The following is a 17,701-nucleotide window of genomic DNA, read 5'->3' on the forward strand; positions in this document are numbered from 1 at the left end:
GGACACCCATAGCACAACAGTTAATAACTAGAATCAACAAATGGGACTTACTCAAACTAAAAAGTTTTTTCTCAGCAAAAGAAACAATAAGAGAGGTAAATAGGGAGCCTACGTCCTGGGAACAAATCTTTACTCCTCACACTTCAGACAGAGCCCTAATATCCAGAATATACAAAGAACTAAAAAAATTAGACAATGAGATAACGAATAACCCAATCAACAAATGGGCCAAGGACCTGAACAGAAATTTCTCAGGAGGACATACAATCAATCAACAAGTATATGAAAAAATGCTCACCATCTCTAGCAGTCAGAGAAATGCAAATCAAAACCACCCTAAGATACCATCTCACTCCAGTAAGATTGGCAGCCATTAGGAAGTCAAACAGCAACAAGTGCTGGCGAGGATGTGGGGAAAAGGGTACTCTTGTACATTGCTGGTGGGACTGCAAATTGGTGCGGCCAATTTGGAAAGCAGTATGGAGATTTCTTGGAAAGCTCGGAATGGAACCACCATTTGATCCAGCTATTCCACTACTCGGTCTATTCCCTAAAGACCTAAAAAGAGCACACTATAGGGACACTGCTACATCCATGTTCATAGCAGCACAATTCACAATAGCAAGACTGTGGAACCAACCTAGATGCCCTTCAATAGACGAATGGATAAAAAAAATGTGGCATTTATACACAATGGAGTATTACTCTGCATTAAGAAATGACAAAATCATAGAATTTGGAGGGAAATGGATGGCATTAGAGCAGATTATGCTAAGTGAAGCTAGCCAATCCCTTAAAAACAAATGCCAAATGTCTTCTTTGATATAAGGAGAGTAACTAAGAACAGAGTAGGGAAGAAGAGCATGAGAAGAAGATTAACATTAAACAGGGATGAGAGGTGGGAGGGAAAGGGAGAGAGAAGGGAAATTGCATGTAAATGGAAGGAGACCCTCAGGGGTATACAAAATTACATACAAGAGGAAGTGAGGGGAAAGGAGGGAAAATATAAGGGGGAGAAATGAATTACAGTAGAAGGGGTAGAGAGAGAAGAGGGGAGGGGAGGGGGGAGGGGGGATAGTAGAGGATAGGAAAGGCAGCAGAATACAACAGACTCCAGAATGGCAATATGTAAATCAATGGTTGTGCAACTGAAGTGATTCTGCAATCTGTATATGGGGTAAAAATGGGAGTTCATATCCCACTTGAATCAAAGTGTGAAATATGATATATCAAGAACTATGTAATGTTTTGAACAACCTACAATAAAAATTAATTAAAAAAAAATTAAAAAAAAAGAAAAAAAAATAAAGAGTGAGAAAGAGAGGGAGAGAGAGAGAATTTTTTTAACATTTATTTTTTTTTAGTACTTGGCGGACACAATATCTTTGTTTGTACGTGGTGCTGAGGATCGAACCCGGGCCGCACGCATGGCAGGCGAGCGCGCTACCACTTGAGCCACATCCCCAGCCCTCCAATTATGTTAAAAACTGACTCCTGAAAGTTTTTGTTTGCTTTTTACTATCAGTTTTTACAGAACTTTGGGTTCTGGCAATATCTACATCACTTGAGTTCTCCCTCAAATACCATATGAATTGGCAAAGAGGTAGAGAAAATTGAACCCTTGCACACTGTGGGTGAGAATGTAATTTTGTACAGCCACTATGGAAAACAGTGTGAAGGTTCCTCAAAAGATAAAAAATAGAACTACTACATGATCCAGCAACCTCATCACTAAATATATATCCAAAGGAAGTCAATATAGCCAATAATATATTTGTACTTCCATGTTTACTGCAGCATTATACACAATGGCCAATATATAGAATCAACTAAGTGTCAATCAACACATGAATGGACAAAGAAAATGTGGCATATATACACAATGGAATATGAATGAAATTTAACCATGGGGGAAAAAAAAAAGCTGGGGGGGTGTGGTACACACCTGTAATCCCAGACACTGAGGTGGCTGAGGTAGGAGGACCACAAGTTCAAGGTCAGTCTCAGCAATTTAGCAAGTTGAGACTTAATGAGACCCTGTCTCAAATTAGAAAATTTAAAAAAGAAAGGAGGACTGGGGTTGTGGCTCAGTGGTAGAGCACTCACCAGGCACATGCGAGGCACTGAATTCGATCCTAAGCACCACATAAAAATAAATAAATAAAGGTACTACACCCAACTACAATAGGAAGGAAGGAAGGAAGAAAGGAAGGGAGGGAGGGAGGGAGGGAGGGAGGAAGGAAGGAAGGAAGGAAGGAAGGAAGGAAGGAAGGAAGGAAGGGGCGGGCCTGGGGATGAAGCTCAATGGTAAAGAACCCTGAGTTCAATCACCAGTATGGGGTAAGGGAAATCCCCTCATTTGCAACAATATGGATAGAACTAGAGATCATTATATGAAATAAAATAAGCCAAGCACAGAAAGACAAGTACCACATAATCTCATGTGGAATTTTAAAAAATTGATCCCTGTTGAGAGCCACAGCCGAAGGGGCTCCAGCAAACTTTCAGACTACCAGCTGATGATTGGCTCACAGCAGCCCCAGCAACATCTAGCAACATCTAGCTGATTGGCTCCTCTGCGGTGATGCTCATTGGGCTGTTTCCCTGCCCTTTCAGACCACGGAGCTGCTCATTGGGGGACTTTTTTGGCTCCGCCCATGCGACCCAGCCAATCGGCCTCAAGAGCAGGAGGATTGTGGGAGGTTGGTTGTTGGGGTGTGTGCTTGTGGGAAGCCGGTGGTGGCAGTTGGGCTCTGAGGGTTTTTTCCTGAGGAGCTGTTTTGTTTATCTTGTGTGGTTCTAAAAATAAAGTTAGTTTCTTTTGACAAGTGGCTCCTGAATTGTGCCCAGCCTTATTTTTACAAGGTCAATTATCTAAGATAATACAAGGAACTAATGAATCTTATGCTGAATTTGTAGATAGGCTTATTCAAACAGCTACCAGAGTTTTTGGGAATACAGAACAAGCAATGCCATTAATAAAACAACTGGCTTATGACCAAGCGAATCGTTGGTGCTGATAACGCCAAGGTCGCGGGTTCGATCCCCGTACGGGCCACCAAATGCCGCAGTCTGGCTGGGCACAATTCAGGAGCCACTTGTCAAAAGAAACTAACTTTATTTTTAGAACCACACAAGATAAACAAAACAGCTCCTCAGGAAAAAACCCTCAGAGCCCAACTGCCACCACCGGCTTCCCACAAGCACACACCCCAACAACCAACCTCCCACAATCCTCCTGCTCTTGAGGCCGATTGGCTGGGTCGCATGGGCGGAGCCAAAAAAGTCCCCCAATGAGCAGCTCCGTGGTCTGAAAGGGCAGGGAAACAGCCCAAAGAGCATCACCGCAGAGGAGCCAATCAGCTAGATGTTGCTAGATGTTGCTGGGGCTGCTGTGAGCCAATCATCAGCTGGTAGTCTGAAAGTTTGCTGGAGCCCCTTCGGCTGTGGCTCTCAACAGATCCCCAGCCCTCATATGAACTTAAATTCTTTTTTCTTTACTTGCAGTGCTAGAAATTGAATCCAGGGTCTTAAGCATGCTAGGCAAACACTGTACCAATGAACTACACCCATCAACCTCAAATAGTTTTAACATCCTAATATGAAACTAGAATCTCAGAATTGGAAAAGCTATTAAAAACTATTTTCTATTGCCAGGCACAATGGTACACCCCTGTAATGCCAGCTACTGAGGAGGCTCAGGTAGAGAAAGGCAAGTTTGAAGCCAGCCTAGACAACTTAGTGAGACTCTGTCTCAAAATGAGATAAAATAAAGGGCTGGGGATGTACCTACATGGTAAAACACTTGCCTACATTTGTGAGGCTCTAGGTTCAATCTCCAGTATAGCAAAAGACAAAACCAAAATAAAACAAATAGTGCTGGGGTTGTGGCTCAGTGGTAGAGTGCTTGCCTAGTATGCATGAAGCAGTGGGTATGACTTTCAGCACCACATATAAATAAATAAAATAAAGGTTCATTGACAACTACAAAAATATTAAAAACAAACAAAGCAAACCCAACATCTTGTCCAATTTAATTCAATTCAACAAACATTTTCTAAATTGTTTCACTATGACAAACCTTGATAACATAGTTCAGAACAAAAAGACACAACCATTGTTCTCATAAAGAATAAATACCCAGCTTTGGGGCTGGAGCTGGGACTCAGCAGTAGAGCACTCGCCTAGCACATGCGAGGCCCTGGGTTCGATCCTCAGCACTACATAAAATAAGTAAAATGAAGGTATTGTGTCCAACTACTACTAAAAAATAAATGTAAAAAACCAGCAATTGTTTCGGACCTTCTTATTTTGGTCGTGGCACAGACTCCTCAAACTTAAAACACATCTTTCTTCTCAGCAGTAAATCTGCCATCAAGTTCAACTCTCTGTCCTCAACTTTCTAATTCCTCTGCAAATAACCAAATTCATTACCATGACAACTGAAAAAATTTCCTAATGTGTACTCTTCCTTGGTTTCTTCTCTCTCCAATCCATCCCACATTGACAGATTAGTATTTCCAAAACATCTCGAATATAAAACTTCTCAATCCTTCCCAAGACCCCTTTAAAATCCACTGACTTCCTAATAGTGTCAAAATATATTAAAACATCTGCAGATGTCAGCTGGGAGTCTGTGTGCTCAATTAAGGTTGCTCCTTAATTAAATCTCTATGTTCCCAATAACAGAAATCAAATGGAAACCCCAGAAAACTCTGAGTGTATTTGGCAAGAAAATTCCTCTGCTTTTTCTCACCCCCCACCAAGACCACCAAAACCTATTCTGGCCCAACCAGGTCCAAGGTCTAAAATTAGCCTGCCTTTACTTATTTTCATGTCCTCCACCCAAGAAGCCCAGAAATTCCAATACTTCATCCTGCAGAACCCAATTCCTAGACAACTTACCTCCTCTAACCTCACCTCCTGCCCTACTCATCTCTTTCATCCTTTTCAGTTACACTTGCAGCACAAATTCAAAGATCAGAGAAATTTCCCTGTAACTTGAACCTTTTCTGGAAAGAAACCCCTTTACCTTCTTGCTTTAACTGAATCCTGGTTTCTCCACAGGAACATTGCTTCTTTTATACACCTGTCAGGCATAGCTGTTTCCTCTCCCACACCCTTCACTTCACACTCTTACAAGCACTTTCACACCATTCTCCCTTCCTCATTATTAAAAAACCCAGCTTTGACTCTCATATGATCAGACTGTATTACTGCAGTCATATGCTACAATCTTTCCTTACACCCCCAATCACCAACAGTCACATGACCCTACCATGACTTTCAAGTTGTTAATCCTACCACCTTTTTAAATTCACCCCTCCCTGTCTTACCTACTAACATATATCCAATGACAAACATTTTATTTTTTTTTAATTTGTTCAGATTAGTTATACAAGACAGTAGAATACATTTTGACACATTGTACACAAATGGAGCACAAGTTCTCATTTCTCTGAGGCTGCACACATTGCAGAGTCACACCATTTGTGCAATCATACATGTACATAGGATAATAATGTCTGTCTCATTCAACCATCCTTCCCACCCCCACGCCCCTTCTTCTCCTCCCTGCCCAATCCAAAGTTCCTCCATTCTTCTCTACCCATCCAGTCACCCATTATGAATAAGCATCTGCTTATCAGAGAAAACATTCAGCCTTTGGTTTTTTGGGATTGGCTTATTTGCTTAGCAAGATATTCTCCAGCTCTATCCATTTACCTGCAAACACCATGATTTTGTTCGTAATATTCCATTGTGTATATTTTCTTTATCCATTTATCTGTTGAAGGGCATCTAGGTTGGTTCCATAGTTTAGCTATTCTGAATTGAGCTGCTATCAACATTGATTTAGCTGCATCACTGTAGTAGGCTGATTTTAATTCCTTTGAGTATAAACCAAGGAGGGGGATAGCTGGGTCAAACGGTGGTTCCATTCCAAGTTTTCTGAGGAATCTCCAAACTGCTTTCCATAGTGGTTGCATCAATTTGCAGTTCCACCAGCAATGTATGAGTGTACCTTATTCCCCACCTCCTCACCAACACTTATTATTGCTTGGATTCTTGACAACTGCTAAAGACAAACATTTTAATCACTTTCTTGAATGGTGCACACCCTCAATTTGCCCCTCACTATACCACAATCCCAGTAAAAACCAATGTTCTGCCTTTTTGACACCTGTGGATTGGAAAACACATATACACTTGGTCCCACTAACATCACTTTCAATTCATAAACATAAACTCCAGATGGAACTTCATTGCTGCACAGCGTGCACACTCTTACTTCCAGTTCATCCACCGCTCTCCTTCTCTACAGTCAGCAAATTCATATCATCCTCTCCACAAACCAAATACCTCTTTATTCTCCACAAACCCAACCATCATTATTCTCAACTCTTTGATTTCTACCTAAGAAAACTGAAGCAACAAGATTTCCCACAGTACCATATATATATATATGTATGCATACACACACACACACACACACATTTGTACGAGTGTGTTTGTGTGTGTGTATGGTGAGCTCTCTTTTACTCTGAATGAACTGCCTTGCCTTTGCTGGTCAAAACCAACCCTTTTGCCGGGCACAGTGGTGCATGCCTATAATTCTAGCAGCTCAGGAGGCTGAGGCAGGAGGACCACAAGTTCAAAACCAGCCTCAGTGAGAATGAGGTGCTGAGCAACTCTACGAGATCCTGTGTCTAAATAAAATACAATAGGGCTGGGGATGTGGCTCAGTGGTCAAGTGCCCCTCAGTTCAATCTCTTGTACACATACACATACATACACACACACACACACACACACTTGGAGCACCCCAAGGCTAGACACTCAGACCTCACTCTTTTCTTTCTATATACTGCCCAGGTAATCTCATTCAGTCTCATGGTTCTGCCATCAAAATACTGATGACAGAGGCTGGGGCTGTGGCTCAGCAGTGGAGCACTTGCCTAGCACGCGCGAGGTCCTGGGATCAATCCTCAGTACCACGTAAAAATAAATAAATAAAATAAAGGTATCATGTCCAACTACAACTAAAAAATAAATATTAAAAAAAATACTGTGGGGCTGGGGATGTGGCTCAAGTGGTAATGCGTTCGCCTGGCATGCACGGGGCACTGGGTTCAATCCTCAGCACCACATAAAAAGAAAATAAAGATATTGTGTCCACCAAAAACTAAAAAATAAATATTAAAAAATTCTCTCTCTTTAAGAAAAAAAGAAAGAAAGAAAAGAAATACCGGGGCTGGGGCTGTAGCTCAGTGGCAAAGCGCCTGCCTAGCACGCGTGAGGCACTGGGTTCGATCCTCAGCACCACATAAAAATAAATAAAACAAAGGCATTCTGTCCATTTACAACTACAAAAAAAAAATTTAAAAATACTGATGACAGTCAGGCATGGTGGTGCACACCTCTAATCTCAGTGACTTGGGAGGTGGAAGGAGGAGGATTATAAATTCAAAGCAAACTTCAGTAATTTAGTAAGATTCTGTCTCAAAATAAAAAAATAAAAAGGGCTGGGGATATAGCTCAGTACTAGGATACTCTAGTTCAATCCCCAATACTGGGGCAGGGGAGGGGGACTGACAACTTGCCAATTAATTTCACCAGTCTTAAACTTTTATCCTGAATACCAAATCTGTATATGCAACTGCCTACTTGGCATCTCAAACTAAACGTTCAAAATGAAACTATCTCCTCCTGCAAAAAACTCCCCATCCCCACCCCAAAACCCAGCCTTCTTCATCTCTATCAACGGCAATTCCCTTCTTCCAATTGTTCAGACCAAAAAATTGTGTCATCATTTTTACTCCTTTTCCTTGTTCCCTGCATATTTTGTCTAGACAAGATTGTCCTTTGGTGGGTGAGGGGAAAAAAAAAAGAAGTGAACTGTAATAAAATTATCTTTAAATGTTAACTAAAATACATGTACTATACTGAAAACATTAAAAATCACATCTGTGAGTTTCATGAAAGACTTAAAGGAAAAATGGTGCTCATAATTTTTAATCATTCCTTACATTCAAGAGGATAATTTCCAATTCCTTAGCTTAGTGTTCAAGGCCCAATCTTCCTTGGCCCACCCCTCCAATCCTATTTTACACTATTTCCTTATATTAAAACAGTTGAGTAAGACAGGCCTTCTCAGTTTATTTTTTTTTACTATTTTATTTTAGTCCTTTGGGTATAGACCAAGGAGTGGGATAGCTGAGTCAAATGGTGGTTCCATTCCCAGTTTTCCAGGGATTTTCCATACTGCTTTCCATACTGGCTGCACCAATTTGCAGTCCCACCAGCAATGTATGAGTGTGCCTTTTTCCCCAAATCCTCTCCATCACTTACTGTTGTTTGTATTCTTATCAGCTCCCATTCTAACTGGAGTGAGATGAAATCTTTTTTTTTTTTTTTTTTTTTTTTTAAGAGAGAGAGAGAGAACTTTTAATGTTTATTTTTTAGTTTTTGGCAGACACAACATCTTTGTTTGTATGTGGTGCTGAGGATCAAACCCGGGCCGCACGCATGCCAGGCGAGCGCACTACCGCTTGAGCCACATCCCCAGTACCAAGATGAAATCTTAAGAGCAGTTTTGATTTTGCATTTCTCTAATTGCAATATTTGTTGACTGACTGTATACCACCTTCTGAGAAGTGTCTGTTCAGTTCCTTGGCCCATTTATTGATTGAGTTATTTGTTCTGTTGTTGTTTTTGTTTGTTTGGTTGGTTATTTTTGGTTTGGCTTTTTTTTTTTTTTTTTTTTGGTGTTAAGATTTTTTTAGTTCTTTCTATATCCCAGAAATTAGTGCTCTATCTGATGTGCATGTGGTAAAAATTTGTTCCCTATTGTAGGATCTCTATTCACTTCACTGATTGTTTCTTTTGCTGAGAAGAAGCTTTTTAGTTTGAATCCATCCCATTTATTGATTATTGATTTTAATTCTTGTGCTATAGGAGTCTTATTAAGGAAGTTGGGGCCTAATCCCACATGATGAAAATTAGGGCCTACTTTTTCTTTTAATAGGTGCAGTGTCTCTGGTTTAATTCCTAGGCCCTTGATCACTTTGAGTTTTGTGCATGGTAAGAGCTAGGAGCTTAATTTATATATATATATGATGCTGATGAACCTTTATTTTATTTGCTTATTATATGTGGTGCTAGGAATCGAACCCAGTGCCTCACACATATGAGGCAAGTGCTCCATTGCTGAGCTACAACTCCAGCCCCTTAATTTCATTTTGTTGCATATGGATTTCCAGTTCTCCCAGCACCATTCGTTGAAGATGCTATCTTTTCTCCAATGTATGTTTTTGGTGCCTTTGTCTAATATAATATAACTGTAATTATGTGGGTTAGTCTCTGTGTCCTCTATTCTCATACCATTGGTCTATAAGTCTATTTTGGTGCCAATACCATGTTGTTTTTGTTACAACATGTTACAACATTGCTCTGTAGTATTGTTTAAGGTCTGGTATAGTGATGCCACCTGCTTCAATTTCTTGCTAAGGACTGCTTTAACTATTCTGGGTCTCTTAATTTTCCAGATGAATTTCATGACTGCTTTTTCTATTTCTATGAGGAATGTCACTGGGATTTTGATTGGAATTGCATTAAATCTGTACAGTGCTTTTGGAAGTATGGTCATTTTGACTATTAATTCTGCCTATCTAAGAACAAGGTAGATCTTTCCATCTTCTAAGGTCTTCTTTCTTTCTTTACTGTTCTATAGTTTTTCAAGTTGATTCCCAAGTATTTTGTTTTATTTTTTTTAGGCTATTATAAATGGGATAGTTTTCCTCATTTTCCTTTCAGAGGATTTGTCACTGATATACAGAAATGCCTTTGATTTATAAGTATTGATTTTATATCCTGCTACTTTGCTGAATTTGTTTACTAGTTTTAGAACTTCTCTGGTGGAATTTTTTGGGTCTTCTAGGTATAGAATCATATCATCAGAAAACAGTGTTAATTTCAGTTCTTCTTTTCCTATCTGTATCTTTCGTCTGTTTAATTGCTCTGGCCAGTGTCTCAAGAACTATGTAAAATATAAGTGATGAAAGAGGGCGTCTCTGCCTTGTTCCAGTTTTTAGAGGGAATGCTTTCAATTTTTCTCCATTTAGAATGATGGTGGCCTGGGGCTTAGCATACCCATTTTTATTTTCAATTCAACTTCATGTTTATATCAGACCCATCTAATCTACATCCTCTAATTTCCAAGCCCTAACTCAATAAAACCTTCCTTCCCTCCCATACAGGCTATCCCCCAGTGACAAATCCCAATTCTGAACTCATGAAGCACTCACTATTCATATCACTAACTTGACACTGATTCTATTTTTTTTTTTCCATCTGTAGTTTCTACATCCTATCTTTTCAGCAAGAAAGAAGGTCCCTTCAAAGTCTGAGAGCATATCTGAGTTTTGCCCCATCCAAATATCATGGCCAAACACAAGAAATTCTTAATACACCTCTGCTTAGACTTGCATTGTCACAAACTGCTGTGGAAAAAGAGCATGAATAATATCAAGGAATTTTAAAATGAACACTAGGTATACCTAAAAATAATATATAATTTTTCCTAAAATTTGTAGGCATTTTTCTGATTAGGGGACGGGTACTAGGGATTGAACCCAGGGGTGCTTTACCGCTGACCGCTGAGCTATATTCCAGTCCTTTTCATTTTAAGGGAGGGTCTCTCTAAGTTGCTAAAGGGCTCATTAAATTGCTGAGACTGGCCTCCAACCTTGATCCTCCTACCTCAGCCTCCTAAACCACTGGGATTACAGGCATGATCCACTAGCTCATTTATTTTTGAAATGGTCAAAAACTAGACTTTGCCACTTAAGTTTAATACCACTTACCACTTTTTCTACAAAAATAAAATAAAGCTAGAGTGGTATAATCCCAGCTATAATTCTACTCGGGAGGCTGAGGCAGGAGGATTGTAAATTCAAGGCCAGTCTCAGCAACTTAGTAAGACCCTATCTCAAAACAAAATATAGAAAGGGCTGGGAATGAGGGCTGGGGTTGTGGCTCAGTAGTAGAGCGCCCGCCTAGCATATGCAAGGCCCTGGGTTTGAACCTCAGCACCACATAAAAATAAATAAATAAAATAAAGGTGTTGTGTCCAACTACAACTAAAAATAAATATTAAAAAAATTCTTTCAAAAAAAAAAAGGCTGAGAATGAACTCAGTAGTTAAAGCAAACTGAGTTTCAATCTCTAGTCCTCAGAAATTAACTAAAATGAATAGATTATACCAATGTATATTAAATATTAAGCTTTTGAAGAATAAATTTAAGCTTCTCAACTCACATAATTAATATGTATCACCAAGAGCCCAGTGGAGAGATTTTTTTTTTTTAAGAGGATGTATTTTTTTTTTTAAGAGAGAGTGAGAGAGAGGGATAGAGAGAGAGAATTTTTTTTTAATATTTATTCTTCAGTATTTGGCAGACACAACATCTTTGTTGGTATGTGGTGCTGAGGATCGAACCCGGGCCGCACGAATGCCAGGCGAGCGCGCTACCGCTAGAGCCACATCCCCAGCCCCAGTGGAGAGATTTTAGTGGAAATAGTTAAGCACAATGACTTTCCGTATACTTCCACAATGATAATGGAGTTGGGACCAGCAAACCATGGTTTCTGGGCCAAGTTTAGCCTGTGGTTTTATAAAAATGAAGTTTTATTGGAACAAATCCATGTCCATTTGTGTGTGTGTGTGTGTGTGTGTGTGTGTGTGTATATATATATATATATATATGAAATCTGGCTGCATTCATGCCACACAGCCACGATGGTAAAGTTGAATAGTTTTAAGACTCCTCCATAGTCTTTATGGCCCATAAGCCTAAAATATTTACTATCTGGCCCTCTAAAGAAAAACGTTTGCCAACCCATGCATGATAAGCAATCATACCTACACTAATGCAAAGCATGAAGAGGCAGCACAGCCTAATAAGGTGGAATTTGTGAATTATAAAATACATTAAAAATTCCAAGGAGGGGCTGGGGGTGTGGCTCAGCGGTAAAGAGCTTGCCTACCATGTGTGAGGCACTGGGTTTGATCCTCAGCACCACATAAAAATAAATAAATAAAATACATATCAATAACTAAAATAATTTTTTTTAAAAATTCCAAGGAGGGCCAGGAATGGTGGTGCATGCCTCTAATCTCAGTGGCTTAGGAGGCTGAGGCAAGAGGAGCGTGAGTTCAAAGCCAGACTCAGCAACTTAGCAAGGCCCCAAGCAACTCAGTGAGATCCTGTCTCTAAATAAATTATTTTTTAAAAGGGCTGGGGATGTGGCTCAGTGATTAAGCATCTCTGGGTTCAATCCTTGGAACCAAAAAAAAAAAAAAAAAAGTTCCAAGGAGGATAAACATTACAAATGCTAACAATTACACTTAAATGAATTCCTAAGACTCAAGAGAAGGTCTCAAAAGTAGGAAAAATATTTTAAAGTTTCTATGGTACAAAAATCACATTCCAAGTTTTTACTGTTGAGAATTTCTAATTAAAGGCATCCCAACTTAATCATATGTATCCAACAGTTCTAAACTGTGACAACTAGAGTTGTCAGGTGAACAAACTAATTACCTCTTTATCAACCAGATAACACTCAGGAATAACATTAAGACAGTCAATACAAGAAGACCACTTCCTATTTTCTTAGTTTAATACAGAATACTTTCGTCAACATAGTGGAAAGGACACTAAAACTGGAACAAGAAAATCTGAGGAGTTGAGGACCAGGCTCTGACGCCCACTGGCAAGGTGACTTGCAACTGATCACTTCAACAAAGTTGAGATAATACCCTTATCTACCTCACACAATAAACTGTGAGAGGTCTAAAAAATGACTCCACAGTGAAGGATGTCATTATTCTTGTTAAATAAAAAGTAATTTTAGGCAGGTATCATTACCCTAAGTAATGTATGAACACATGATGTTTAACCAGAGACATGAAAAATTATGCTCTATTTGTGTAATATGAATTGAAATGCATTCTGCTGTCATATATAACTAATTAGAATAAATAAAATAAAATTTTTTTAAAAAAAAAAGAAGAACATCATGGGAAGAAGTGACCCGTATTAGAAACTGCTCAACCTTCCTGAAGTTGAAAGTTCAGATGGGCAAATGCTACAAAAATAATAATAATAATTTTTATTATTTCACCGGGACAAAGCAGACTCTATGTCCATCAAATGACAGAACTGACCAAAATGAACCTTTCATAAAAGTAAGTGGCAAAGATTGAAGTCATAACTAAAGTGGTAAGACAGACTATTTGCTAACATTATGGAAACTATGCTGGAAAAAGACTAAAAGTGAAATTAAAGGGCCAGTTATCTTCAATCTAAGAGCATTATTAGTAATATAATATGCCTCAGCACACATGATATGGCTTTGAAATTTGAAAATAAAGCAACATTTGCAAAGATCTAATTTAAGATAATCCCATTAAAAATTATACAATGACAGGGCTGGGGTTGTGGCTCAGCAGTAAAGCACTCGCCTAGCACATTCGAGGCCCTGGGTTTGAACCTCAGCACCACATAAAAATAAACAAAATAAAACTATTGTGTCCAACTAAAAAATAAATATTTTGAAAAAAAATTATACAATGAGAACTAAATATAGTATGCTGGAATAGAAAAACAACATTAGGTGAAAACTGAAGAAATCTGACTATAGTATGAACTTTATAGTGAATAATTATATATCAATATTAGTTCACTCTTTGTAACAAGTACACCATTTATTTACTTATTTATTTATTGTTATAGTTGGACGACACCTTTATTTTACTTATTTTTTTTAATATGGTACTAAGAATCGAATCCAGTGCCTTGCCCATGCTAGGTGAGCATTCTACTGCTGAGCCACAATCCCAGCCCCCAAGTACACCATGTTAAGGTAAAGCATTAGTAATAAAGGGAATTTGGTACTGGGTCTAAAGGGTTCTCTGTATTTAATTTTCCTATAAATTTTAAACTGTTCTAAAGAATAAAATCTTAAATTTTTTAATTACACAAATAATATACTTCTAACTTCAAACATCCAATTTAGCAACTATTTTCAGTAAGAAAACTTAAACAAACTTGAAAAAAGAATTTGAACACTGTAATTTATCACAATCTCTAAAAACCATCACCTAGAAAAGGGACAAACTACCATGTGATTTCTAAAACTCATTAACATCTGGTAATATACTGCAAGGTTTTAATAATCACACAAAAATGTTCTTTTAGTTAACTGTGATCAGAAACGAAATACATAAATCTGACACAAAATTTCCATAACTCTACTACTTTTTGCACTAATTTCTGCTGTACTAAAGGAAGGCAAATATATTTCTTTTTCTTGTTTAAGAAAATCCGGGTGGACTGAGGTTGTGGCTCTGTGGTAGAGTGCTTGCCTACCATGTGTGAGACACTGGGTTCAATTCTCAGCACCACATATGAATAATTGAATAAAATAAAGTCCATCAACTATATTTATAAATTTTTTTAAAAAGTACACCAAGTGTGGTGGTGCACACCTATAATCCCAAAGGCTTGGGAAGTTGAGGCAGAATTGCGAGGCACTAATCAACTCAGTGAGACTCTGTCTCCAAATAAAATACAAAATAGGGCTGGGGATACAACTTAATGGTTGAGTGCCCCTGAGTTCACTCCCAAGTACCCCCTCAAAAAAATTTTTTTTTAAAGTACACACTTTACCACCCTATTATACCCCCAGCCTAAAAGATATGCTTTTTTAACATTTTATTTTTTAGTTATAGGTGAACACAATAACTTTATCTTATTTTTATGTGGTGCTGAGGATGGAACCCAGTGCCTCATGCATGGTAAGGGAGCTCTCTACCTCTAAGCCACAACCCCAGCCCCCTAAAAGATATTCTTAATCACAATTTACAGCTGGGGAAATTGAAAAATTTAATTATTTTCCCAAAATCAAATTAGTTACTACCAAAGTTAAGAACAGAATCCAAGTATATCTGGCTTCAGAAATCAGTTTTAACGACTAAGCCAATCATCTTTTAATAATGAATGCTTTAATTTATGGTCAAGGTTACTACTTATAATAGCCTTACTCTTTCTTCAACTACTAATATATAAGTCAGCAGGTGTACAACTTTCTTGGAAAGCTTCCAATTGCCTGACAAAGTAGCTGGACTTGAGGACCAAGTAAATTCTCTCAACTTCTAAGTTAAAATGCTACATGGAAGTATATAAAAAGTTCTTAGGAATTAACACAGAATGGTGCCCAGATAATAAACACACTCAGCCATACATAACAGGTCCTCCATATATTTTAAGACTTAAATATATACTAATAAAGTTCTGGATAGGAAGATTCTGAAGAATAATGCAATGAACCTAAAACTAGCTATATAGCCACGCATGGTGGTGCACACCTGTAATCCCAGCTACCAGACAGGGGGAGAACTAAGGCAAGAGGATCACAACTTCAAGATCAGTGTGGACAACTTAGTGAGACCTTGTCTCAAATTTTTAAAAGGTCTAGAGATATAGCTCAGGGTAGGACACTTACCTAGCATGTAGAAGGTCATGGGTTCAATCCTGATTACTCCCCATACACAAAACATATCCAAAAAACAAACTCCATATCTATGGCCGAGGGAGAAGGGGGGAGAGACACACTATCAAAAAAGTCATTAAAGCCAGACATGGTGGTGCACACCTGTAATCCCAGTACCTTGGGAGGCTGAGGCAGGAGAATCACAAAAGGCCAGCCTCAGTACCTAGAAAGATTCTTTCTCAGAACAAAAAGTAAAAAGAAGTAAAAAGGGCTGGGGATGTAGCTTAGTAGTAGAATGCCTCTGGATTTGCTCACCAGTACCACCACTACCACCAAAAAAAAGTATTAAATAAGGCTTGGAAAAAATAAGATTATGCAACTAAAAGATTAAGTATAGGAAAGATTTTTATATACCGATGGCTACATTGCCATAGAACTGTCATTTTAAAAATTACACTGACAGGTGCAGTGGCATAGGCCTGTAATCCCAGCAACTTGGGAGGCTGAGGCAGGAGGATATAGTAAGTTTGACGCCAGTCTCAGCAACTCTATGAGACCCTGTCTCAAAATAAAAAATAAAAAGGGCTGAGGATATTGTTCAGTCAATAGTAAAGCACCTCTGGGTTCAATCCCCAGTATCAATAAATAAATAAATAAATTATAAACACACTTTTCCTCATAGTATTTAACATTCCTATTAATGTGATAAGACGAAAAAGGACATGATTACCATTTTTTGTGACCTGCTACAATGTTATCGCTGGTGTTCTGTCAATCAAATAATTTTAACATTAGCTTCTTAATTATCCAACACTTTTCAGTGATCTAACCAATCCATATAAGAGAACAGTGCTCCTTGCAAAAAATTTTTATAGGTACCATGCTGAATTACAATGATTTGTCTACACTTGTTTCCCCTTACAACACATATCTCCTTTAGTGCTAGAACATTTCTTATTCATTTTATAATGTTTTATTAAATTTGATTATCTAAAAATTGCCAGATGATAACATACTAATATAATAAATTAATTCTCTTTCCAAAGAACTGAGACAAATACAATAAACTTTAATACTTCCTTCACTTATATATTCAATGAATGTTTATTATTAAATACCTACTATGTGCTAGGCAGTGATGAACAAAATAGACAAAGTTTGCCCTTAAGGGGCTCATGTTCTCTTAGGGACATACAACATTCCAATGACAACTTCAACTGTTTCTCACAAGACAGTCTTCTGTGTACCCTCTTTTTAGATGTTCTGCCTACTCCTTTCATTGGTCTGTTAGATCCCATGTAGGCATCTGGCACAGCTCAACGCAACAGAGGCTTAAGCCACCATTTCCTGACTCAGACACTTCCTCATTTGGGCCCATCTCTCCCACTGCAATTTCACACTGTTTGCAGCAAAATGTGTTTTCACAACAAAATTCCCAAGTTCCCCAAAGTAGGTACATACCCATTTTGTTACCCTCCATTACTCAGCACAGTGACTAGCCTATAGCAGGTGCTGAATAAATGTTTCAGTTTATAAATAATTAATTGCACCACAAAAAATAAATAAAGATATTGTGTTCAACTAAAAAAAAAAAAAAACTGAAGAAAAGTTGAGGCTGTAGCTCAGTGGTAGAGTGCTTGCCTCGCATGCACAAGGCCCTGGGTTCCATGAACAATGAAGAATGAAGGGCAATGCTTCAGATTAAAAATTAGCCATGCTGGGCTGGGGTTGTGGCTTAGGGGCACAGTGCTTGTCTAGCATGTGTGAGGCCCTGGGTTCGATTCTCAGCACCACATAAAAATACGCAAATTAAATAAAGGTATTGTGTCCAACTACAATTAAAAAATAAATAAATAAATATTTTTAAAAAATTAGCCATGCTGTTGCTAAATAGTTCCAAAATGATTAAAAAACAGCAACCAGGGCTGAGAATGTGGCTCAAGCGGTAGTGCACTCTCCTGGCATGCATGCGGCCCGGGTTCGATCCTCAGCACCACATACAAAGATGTTGTGTCCACCAAAAACTAAAAAATAAATATTAAAAAATTCTCTCTGTCTTTAATATATATATATATAAATTAAAAATAAATAAATTCATTAATTAATTAAAAACAGCAACCAGGAGTTGGGGTTGTGGCCAGTGGTAGAG

The 17,701-nt window shown here is 38.3% G+C and overlaps 1 protein-coding gene across 6 annotated transcripts in view; it reads right to left on the minus strand.

Moving 5' to 3' along the window:
* Nucleotides 1-17,701, minus strand: part of Gapvd1 (GTPase activating protein and VPS9 domains 1) — an 89,175-nt gene that overhangs the window by 57,986 nt on the left and 13,488 nt on the right. The window lies entirely within an intron of this gene.

The sequence above is a fragment of the Callospermophilus lateralis genome, chromosome 2, assembly GCF_048772815.1.
Source record: "Callospermophilus lateralis isolate mCalLat2 chromosome 2, mCalLat2.hap1, whole genome shotgun sequence".
Classification (NCBI taxonomy): domain Eukaryota; kingdom Metazoa; phylum Chordata; class Mammalia; order Rodentia; family Sciuridae; genus Callospermophilus; species Callospermophilus lateralis.